Raw genomic sequence first — 10,945 nt, forward strand, 5'->3', positions numbered from 1 at the left:
TTGCCCCTGCAAAATTGGCAATAGTCTCCAAATCTATACCCTAGGAGTTCCAGGAGAAGCAATGTAGGTAGGTGATGGATGAGTGTCACAGAGATCTTGGAAGCAAGGGGGGCTACTACATGGGTCCGATGCAGGAGGACCTGGGTCTGCTTCACTGTGAGTAAACTAAGGGAAGTTCATGAGCAATTTGAGCACAGGGAACATGGTGGTTCTTAAACCATTGACGCTGCTTCCCCAGATTCCAGTGTCTACCCCTTTATTGTTGCTTGCAATTTATTCTTTTCTCTGTCCATTATCCACTTCTCCAGGCACATGCCTGACCCACCTGACACTGTCTTGTGCACAGGGCCAGCTTTACAGAGGTACACAGAACCAGTTCCACTGGTTCCAGTGACAGGGCATTTGGATATGATGCAGAGTGTGACAATTTTTTTGTATATTGATGTTGCTCTTGTCTACATGAGAATAGATGGGAAAGCTAAGCTTATCGAGACCTGGGCATAGATCATGTAGGAGACCAAGCCCTGTTCTTGATACTAAGGCATGGTGTCTGCCATCCGTATCTCTCCAGTCTGGTCCATTAGGCTCAGGACACTGGGGTGTCCTCAGGCCCCAGAACGCAGAAGCTGGGGAAGATCTGGACACAGTGCTTGAGGAATTTCTGGCTCCTCTCATTGCTGCCAAAATGCCAATACTTATTTACTAAGACAGCAGGAGTAACATCCAGAGATGAGAGTTTAAATATCTACTGGTTACTGTGGAGGGTCCAAGAAGAAATCAAAGTTCATGAGCATAAAAGTTCATATTTGTTCTTCCTGTTATTTTTCTTAAAAGATGGAATAGACAGGAAATAGCAAGTGCATAATCTTAGGGCATGGAGGAGCTTATGATGGTAAAGGAACAGAAAGAATGCTAATGGTTTTGGAGGAAGTAAACAGGAAGAGCAAGAAAGATCAGAGTGGGAGACAGAGGTCTAATTTATTCCAGATGATGAGAGAAATGATGGAGTCTTATAGGCAGAAGAGTAACCTGATTTAAGTTACATTTTTTTCTTTTTCAGGTTTTTGCCTTTTTGACATATAGCATGTGCGCTTGACAGAGAGAGACAGAGGAAAAGTAAGAAATCACTCCCCAGGGAGCATGGCCACACTGCAATCCCTTCTCCCCCATTCTTCTCTCAGGAATTGGAGCATGCATACACATGTGCCCAGTGTGGGTTTCAAACTACTGGGTCTGGGACTCCAACCACAGTCAGCTGTCCAGCACCTTAACCACCATGCCACCTGCTAGCCCAGGTTTAAGTTACATTTTAAAAAGACTGTATAAAAGAAATTAAGCTAAAATAAAATATATTAAATTAAAAAATTATTCTGACAGTTTTGCAGAATATTAATTTAGGGAAGCCAATGTGAAAGCAGGAAGAGAAGCTGGAAGGTTAACTTGTTAGCAAGAGGTGTGAATAGTGTGAAGTGGGTTTTATCAGACTTACATGGCCTTAGGCTTGCCACCTGGCAGATAAATTCTTTCCATTCAGCAGGGAAGGAACCTGATGTCATATAGAGACTGCATTGTGTTTAACTTTGAAAGATTTGGTAGGTGCAAGGTTTTGTATCACCTCATTTAGGCTTCTCTGTGAACCTAGACAAGATTATAAGAAATGCCATGGTTATAGCATATCCTAGGGAGAAACTTTTGCTGAGTAGGAATACTTGAGATATAAGGTCAGAAAACCTTGGTTCTGCTGTGGTACTGCCACTGTGTGATGGGGTCACCTAGTAAATATTCGTGTCACTTTCCCTGTTTTGCAGAAGGGAAAAGATTTCCAGGGATGGATTCATTCAAGATCTTGTCTTTAGTGTCAACAGCAAGATTGGAACCAAGTTTTCTGAGCTACGTAATCATGTAGTTTGGTAATCAAGGGACTGAGTTATTTTTTTAAAAAATCGACAACCTCTCTTGAGCTTGGATGAGGATATATGAGTCATCTGAACACTTGACTTGCTCAGAACATAGGAGTCAGCACACATCTCATTCCTCAAACTTACTTTGAATCTGTAAATGCTTGATTTCAATTGATTACTTTCGGAGAGTCAATGAATCGTTGACAGTTTTGGGGGCCCTTCAAGTGTATTTTGTAGGTATTGGTGTAGTAATCAAGATCATCTATCATATCCTATTATCATTGAGAAAGAGAAATAAAATACACCCTTCATATTTTATGAGTATTATGCATTTAAATAAAAATTCTATTATACTATGATACTTTTCAGTAATAAAATCTCTCTTTTTTTTTTTTGGAGAGGTTTTAGCTATAGGGCGCATACGCTCACCAGAAAGACAGAGAGAGATAGAGAGACAGAAAGTGAGAAATCACCCCCCCCAAGGGGGATGGCCACACAACAACCCCTTCTCCTCCATTCTCCTCTTGGGATCTTGGGCATGCACACACACGTGCTCGGTGTGAGTTTAAGCCACTGGATCCAGGACTTAAACCGTTGTCAACTACATGGGAGTTCAATGACATAGCCATTATGCTAACTGCTGGTCCCATGGAACACTTTTTTTTTTTTTTAAATAGTTGAAAAATGCACAAAAATACACTCACAAGGCAGCAGTGATATCACTGACACAGTACTTGAGATGGTGAATGTGTTCATTATTCTGAGTTGCTGACTGTATAATTTGAGAATCCACACAGTAACCCATGAATATGAATAATGGCTATATTTAAACTAGAGACTATAGTTGAACAATTGAGAAAATATTAGATTTCAAATATCAATAATTTTATTTCAGTTCAGTTTTTATTATTCATGCACATTTCTTCATTTTATACATAGTTTAGTGATCTTTAAATGACTTTGTTTTAAGGTATAATATCTTTTTTATATTTTAAAATAAACTTGTAAATTTTTATCTTTGAAATATATTATTTAGTTCCATTATTTAGTCTTTCTCCAAAAATGGATGTGGAAATTCTTTCTGCAGGTGTTGCTGTTGGATCCCACACAACTGACTGTGTGGTTTGAGTCCTCAGGCTTGGTTTGAAAAACACACGGGGCACATTTGCATGTGTGCCTAAAATCCCAAGAGGAGAGAAAAATGGAGAAGAGGAAAATGGAGGAGAAGGAATTGTGACATAGTCATCCTCCCTGATGGGGTTGGGGTTTCCTCACTTTCCCTCTCTGTGTATCTGTCTCCGATAAGTTCACACAACCTTTAGCAAAAAACAAAACAAAACAAAACAAAACAAAAACAAAAAACAAACAACAATAGCAATACTAACATTCTAGCATTATGATTTACTGTTTATGGTCACTTTAATTCAAAGTTTTGCTCCACATCTTTATCTTCATAATTTTATCCTTGACATTTACTCTGCTTAGAATGTCTACTTTTCCCTTTCAGGCTGATAAAAAGTATTTCTAGCACAAAGTCTAAGTCAGATGAAACCTCCACCAAGAAGTGGTTTATCCAGTAACTTCCAGGTCTAACCTCTGTAATTTAATTAGTTTTAGCTATGGCTATTTCTTTGTTTCTTTTTTTTTAAATTTATTTATTTACATTCATCACTACATCATTACAGTATATAAAGTGAGATTTTCCATCTAGTATACACTGTATATTGGCTCAATCAAGGATATTACCATATGTGTTATTCTCAACAAATAATTTTCCATTTCTTGTGTCATATATTTTGCTTCTTTTCTTTTTCATTTTTTTTTCTTGATTTCCTACCTCCCACCCTTCTCCTACACTGTCTCTCTGGAATCTACAGTTCTTTCCATGCCTTTTTTTTTTTTTGAACATTTTATTGATTCACAAAAGATCTTAATTAATCTAAATACTTTCAATAGCAAGTGTAGCTGATATATACATATCTATGAACACATGTCTGACTTAAGGTATAAACCTCAGTGAGTAGAATGAGCATACCATAAAGTAGCACCTAGCTGGGGCTATATAGTTTACTGCAGCCATTGAATAAGTATTTTTTAATGTATTTTTTTCATTAAAAAAAAAAACACTTTTAGTTTTACTCGATCAAAATTAAAAAATGTTAAGAGAAATTTGCTTACAACTTAAAGCCAGGAAAAAAGGTGAGGATTCAGTTAAACAGTTCAAGAGAAGGCAAAAGTCTTTAAATCTAGAAAACAAACCATAGAAGAAAATCAGTACTGTTTTAATCAAAAGTCATAAAATTCTGTTTCACTAATTCAGTCTCAATCCTGTTGAATTTGTAGTGTTACTGTGGTCTAATCTTTCTGTTTAAATTCTGGAAGTTAACATTCAACATTATTATTGATCTTTCTAGGTTCGTCCCTACCATTAGGTTGGCCCTTCTCTCGGTTGTTTTGTTTTGTTTTGTTTTGTATTTTTTTGTACTCTTATTTCTGTGTGTCTGTCTTTCATTCTCCTGGTTATAGCACTCCCTTCAGAACTTCTTGGAGAGCTGGTCTGGTGTAGGTAAATTCTTTTAGGTTTTGTTTATCTGAGAATGTTTTGGGTTTTTCTTCCCATATGAAAGATAACCTTGCTGGATACAGTATTCTTGGTTGAAATTGTTTTTCACTTAACACTTTGAATACGTTTTCCTATTCTTTCATTGCTCTCACTGTTTCTGATGAGAGGTCTGATGCTAGCTTGATGGGATATCCTTTGAAAGTAACTTGACGTTTCTTTCTTGCCAATTTTAGTATCTTATCTCTGTGGGGTCCTTTGTATTTCTTGGATCTGGATATTTGAATGCCTCTCTAGGTTTGGAAAGTTTTCTTCAAGGATTTTGTGGAATAGATTACCAATGTCCTTATTAGTTTCTTCACCTTCTGGGATACTGATTATCCAGATGTTTGGATGTCTAATGGTGTCTAGTATTACTCAAATATTCTCCTTTTGGGGAGTTATATTCTTAATCTTTGTGGTGAATTTTTCTGGGTCAGAGGTTCTATCTTCTACATCTGAGATTCTATCTTTTGCATGATTTAATACTTCCAAGGGAGGTTTTGATTTCCTGTATTACAACCTTCATCTCTAATAGCTTTGGTTTTTTTTCTTTTTTTCCCCTTGGTGTGTTTCTTCTCTTTTAGATCATGCAAGAACTTCCTCACCTCCTGGAACTCATTGTCTCTTTTCTCCTGCATCTTCTGGAGTTTGTTGTTTCTCTTCTCTTTTATCTATGTTAGCTTTGTCACTATGAATATTCTAAATTCTTTATCTGACATTTCCATTGTATTGTCTGTGGAGGAAGAAGAGTTATTCTTTTCCCTTTGGTGAGAGATTATTTTCTTGGCTTCTCATATTTCTTGTGCCTCTGTGGTGGTTTTTGGTCATCAGATGGATTGTAGGTTCTTTTCCTAATTTGAGCATTCAGAGGCATGCAGGAGAGGTAATCTGTGCAGTTCTCTCTGCAGTTCTGTTTTTCTCCCTTTGTACAGCAGATTCCATGGGAATTGAGGGTTACTCTGACCCTGGCTTGATCTTGGAGTCAGGAAGGTGAAGACTGGGCAGAAAATCTTCAATTTTCCTCTGCTAGTACTATTTCTGTATCTTGTACATCTTCCGTTTATGCATATTTCACACCAAGTTGTAATTAATCTGTTTATCTTTTTCTCCAGGTTGTGAGCTTTTTGAGCATAGGACTTTTTTCACTATCACCAGGATTCATTTGGGTATTCCTGGGTCTATGAATATGGCTAGGCACATGGCAGGCACACAGCAAATTTGAACATAGAGGCATATTCACGGCAACTTAACAGGGCGGACAATTGCTGTATTAAAGTCACATCACTTGTCCAAGGCCTTTAACTTAAAGCTGGGTTTCCCTGCTTCATGTGGAAGATGGTTCCATAAACCTACATAATCCAGAAAAAGTGAGAGGATTGGCTTAGTAGAAAAGGATGGCAAAGTGCCTTCTTTGAGCCAGACAAGAGTTACATCTGCAAAAGCATGGCATTTCATGGTGGAAAGGAGCCAAGTAGAAAAACTAAGTCAAACAATCTCCATATATGACTTTTAAAAAATTCAAATAAAAAGATTCATCAAATAGGAATAATACACACACATAGTAAAATATTCAAACTAATCATTTTAAGATTAACATCCTGGGGCCAGGAGATGATGTGGTGGTTAAGATGCTGGACCCCCACATGGCTGACCACAATTCAAATCCTGGACCTGGTGGCTTGCTTTCTTACTTTCCCCTTCTCTCTCTCTCTCTGGTCAAATTAAAAAATAATAATAATAAATAAAATTGAATAAATAATTCTAAAAAAAGGACTAACATCCTTTAAAAATTTATTTATTTTTATCTTTTTAACTGACACATAATAATTGTACCTATTTATAGGGTATGGTGTGATTTTTCAGTTTATTAATACAATATGTAAGATCGAATCAGGGTAATTATGATGAAGACCAAGGGCCATATCAGTATCCTTCCCTACTGTCACTCCTGCTCCACCTCATATGAACTAGACCAAGAGAGATGTTAAACCGAGGGAGAAAGAGAAGGAAAAATACCTCTCTAAAAGGCAGCGCGACAGTGGGCACAATACTTCATGATACTGGACCCATACTGAAGACGGGGTGCAGTTCCTGGGTCAATCTGTTCCCACTTACTGTCTGTGTACTTGTCCCTGATCTGGGTTCACCAAAAGGCTGGGGTTAGGAGGACTATGGCCTGGAATGCTGTAGAGAGTGCTTCTCTTTCTCTCAAGAAAAAGGACAAAAATCTCTCTAAGTTGACTGAGCTTATCTGCATTTATTCTGTGTTCAGCCATCAGTACAGTTTGGACAAAATAAAAGTGGTCATTTTACATACTTTCATTTGAGTCCTGCAAAATGTAATTATAATTTTATTCATTGTAAAATTTGAAACTATGTGGAACTGTTATTCTTTCTTATTGTTATGTCTAATTAATTATAATCTTTTTTTTCCCCCTCAGTTGAATTCAGAACACTTTTAGTGAAGCAGCTACTGAATGTTGAATCAACTGGAGTTGACACTTGCAATAAAAGGCATTTAATATCTAATACTTAGAGAATGGATAGATATTTTCTCAACTGGGCCTCAAGTAAGTTTTGAGTAATATTGGGTTGCAGGTCATACCTCTACTAAAAGCTTCTGACATACAAATAGTCTAGATTTCCATTTGGAAAAAATGTGTGTCTTCAATATGCAACCAAAGAACAGAATTGCAGTTTCTTCATGGAAGCTGAGCAACCAAGAGAAGACACCTTATCTCACCACAGAGGTGGTCCAAGAAAGGATCACTGGGAAATACTAAGAGTTATTTTGCAATGTTTGGGGTTCACTTACTATAGCAGTACAGAAAAGTTTAAATCATAAAATGCTACATCATGGAACAAGGAGAAAAAACTTTCAAGCTTCGAGAATTGTTCTAAAGTAGCCCTTTACCATTAAAAAAGTCTCAGGAAAATGTTCAGAGTGTCTAACAGATATAAATTCCAAGAAAAATTGAATGTGTCTCTGCAGAGTTGCTTGGATCTTAAGAATTGTCAGGTGAAGGCAGTTAAATATTAGGTTATGTAGAGTAATGCTAGTGAGCCTACCAAAGCAAGTGACTATAGAATTAGATGAACTTGAAATAATTTTGCTTTGGTAGTAATGAAAAAATAGAGAATTGTCTCATTAATCTACTCCTGATAAATGAAAATACAATCATATAATCTACAAATAAAAGAATACTAATATATTTCTTCTTTATTTGAAAGAAGGGAATAACAAATATGTTAGGAAATAAGGAAGTTGAATGTATTTATCTTACCTAAAAGGCATGCATTTTACAGGAATGTCTTATAAAATAATACAAATCTGTAAATGATTGTCTTCTAAATAAATATACTTATGTGTGCATATGCACTATCTTGTACTGAAGTTAGGTTCTATTGCAGTGACCCATATCTCTTTGGTTGCTAAAAATATATATGAGCAAGGATCTGGATGTCATTAGAGTTTCTTTTGCACAGTTCTTGATGTAAGCATTTATACAAGGGAACTTCAAAAAGCTCATGGAAAAATGGAATTACAGTATGAGTTCATTTTGGTACAAAAAAGTTTTTGACATCCATGCATAGTCTTTTTCTTTTTTTCAATATACATTTTTCAAGAACTTTGGAAGATCCCTAATATATGTATGTTTAATTTATATGTGAGGTTTCTAATTAATTGTATTAGGTTAAGGGAAATACTGGGAGTTGGCTCTAATCCTGATAAATATTAAGTTCAGAGTAACCAGGAAATTTAAATCAAAATAGGAATTAACTTGTTATTCATTTCAAAGAGGACTCATGATTAACTCCTGCCTGGTAAGTGTTCTTTTTAGAGTCAACAAATTAAACATTGACATGTAATCTCAGCAAACTTCAGAGAGTTCTGGGCATTTTATCAAGTATTATGGAATGACTTTTGGAAAGAAGCAAGGGAGTAATTTTTGACTTAGCACAGAGCAAAAGGGCAATGTTTGGACTTTGGAATTCCTATGCTCCTGTCATAGCATTGATACTCACTTTTAGTGGGGTACTGGGTAAATTTCCTAAATGAACCTCTATCTTTTCATCAATGACATGGATATGATAGAAAATATCTTATGAGGTGGTAAGGCAAATCAAATGAGAGAAAACATAAATTAGTGTCTGACTTAGAACGGGTGCTCCAAAAATGTTAAAATATTAACCTGTTTTCTTCCTCGTTCATAACAAGTTCCTCTTCCTCATTCCCCTCATAATTTTCCACTGTCATCTTTAAGAATGTAGGAAAGCTCTTTCTCAAGGATTCTCCAATGTCTGCAGTATCTCGGTACTTTGCAAAGATAATTATCATGGAAGATATTTTAGCCTAAACAGATAACCAAGAAACATCCAAGAATGATAAGTGGAAGAGATTCAGAAATAAGAGTATCAAGTTCTGGGACCAGCAGTTAGCGTAATGGCTATGGCGCTGGACTCCCACGTAAGTCAACCGTGGTTCGCATCCCGGACCCAGTGGCTTAAAACTCATGCTGGGCGCATGTGCGTATGTGCCCAAGATCCCGAGGGGAGAATGGAGGAGAAGGGATTGTAGCGGTGTGGCCATCCCCTCCTGGAGGGTGATTTCTCACTTTTTGTCTGTCTGTCTCTGTCTGTCTGGCGAGTGCATGTGCCCTATAGCAAAAACCTCTTAAAAAAAAAAAAAAAAAAAAAGAGTATCAAGTTCTGAGTTAATGGCCAGGTCTTTCTTCAGTGTTTCTTCCCTAACGTGCTTACAAATTCCACAGAAAGACAAGATTGATAGAAAGTACTGAAAAAATTCTTTCTGAAAATTTAATTCTCTTTTTGTAATATGTCAATGAGTTGGTTATTAGTTTCATTTTAGATTAACAAGCACATTTTAAAATATACACGTAACATTTTAAAAAATTAGTTGGCTCTCAATGATTCTACTGACTCCACTGGTACTCTTGGAAAGTTTCCAAGCCTTTCTGTGCCTTGACTCAAAAGTAGACAGGATAATAGTACTACCTAACTCAGAGAAGTTTTTGTGACGATTAAGCCAGTGAATACATGCAGTGTACTTAGTAAGTACGGTACTTAGTGCCTATGGTAAGCACTGAATGTATTTCATTAGTATTCCCACTTCTCCTTTCCTCTTCTTCCTTTTCCTCTTTCTCTTCACTTGAGTCAAGGTGCCATAGATTGCATGATGTTTTGATGCAGTCTTTTTTTTTCATTTTTTCTTTTATTTCAAATTCTTTTATATATTCAGTCACATTATTTAGCTTGCAAAGTGAATATTCCAACATGTGTGAATTTCTCCCCAGTCCAGTTGATAATACTATAAAGTTTTCCTCAACAGATAATACCCCATTTCTTTGTCCCATTAGTGCTATGCCTCTCTATTTTTCTATTTAATGTCCTCCCTCAGATGCAAGGAATTGATGCAGTCATTTTAACATGAGGCTTTGTGACATCGTCTAAATATAAATAATAAATCATTTTAGAAATTATTATTAAGTAATTTTCAAAGCTGGTACTCTCACACTGTCACCGAGTCTCACACAATTTTTGAGACTGACTCCATCTTTCAGCCTCACACTTGGATCTGTGATACATACTGTACTAATGACTAGGTAATAAAAAATAGTGTTTTTTTTTAATATATTCGACTTGCTGCATCAACTTGGTGTTATGTACACATTCTACAACATCACAGCTACATGAAAAAGAAGAAAAGAGACTGTGTTACCATGTTCTGTTTGGAAACTATGATGTTTGGAGAAGAGAAAGTAACTTCTATGTGGAAGCACCAAGTAAGGGCTCTGTAAGGAGCTTGCATTAAGACTGGCCATGTATGAAATGTCACACTTTAGGTTGGAACTAGCTAAACTTGTAGAACAGCAGGGAGAGATCTCTATTTAGGCCTGAATTTACCTTCCTTCCCACTTAAAATAATGACAATTTCCACATGATGGACATTAGGCTTCACAGAGCTATAATCCCCAAGTACAGGAAAAACAAACAAACAAAAACGGAGCCCTATGATTAATTACACCCTCTTACAGTTTAAAGTCAGTTCCAGGCTACAGTTTGTTGCGCAACTGACGACTCCGGAGATGGTCTTCTCTTCAGCACTTTATTTCCCCAGGCTATGTTACAGAAGTTCTTCTTTCTTTCCCTTTCCCCGGGGCCTTATAAAGAGCCCCTAGCCAATCAGATCATTGTCCACGTGCATGGAAGCTAGTCCTTGAAAGAGGATTGGTTGCATGCGGTGTTCCCGTACTCTCCACACTCCCCACTGCCCTACTTCCTTAAAGTTGTTTACTGCTTTGAGCGCTCAGCGGGCTTCCGTTGAGTGCCATTTTGAAATAGGTGCTGAGGGTGATGGGCGGGGGCGCTCTACAGTTCCCCCTTTTTTGTCTTTAAAGCAGGCGAGGGCAGATGAGCAAGC

General features: G+C 36.9%; 1 protein-coding gene and 1 pseudogene across 1 annotated transcript in view; both read right to left on the reverse strand.

Annotated features, from left to right (window-relative positions):
* LOC102485105 (glycine N-acyltransferase-like protein Keg1) overlaps window positions 1–10,633 on the reverse strand; it is a 47,503-nt gene extending 36,870 nt beyond the window's left edge. The window contains exon 1 of the mRNA XM_027776737.1: window positions 10,558–10,633. The gene's annotated coding sequence lies outside the window, so the exon portion shown is untranslated. The remainder of the gene's footprint in view (window positions 1–10,557) is intronic.
* Window positions 312–10,945, reverse strand: part of LOC102489172 (glycine N-acyltransferase-like) — a 13,489-nt pseudogene continuing 2,855 nt past the window's right edge.

Source organism: Tupaia chinensis, unplaced genomic scaffold (assembly GCF_000334495.1).
Source record: "Tupaia chinensis unplaced genomic scaffold, TupChi_1.0 Scaffold000709_2, whole genome shotgun sequence".
NCBI lineage: Eukaryota > Metazoa > Chordata > Mammalia > Scandentia > Tupaiidae > Tupaia > Tupaia belangeri.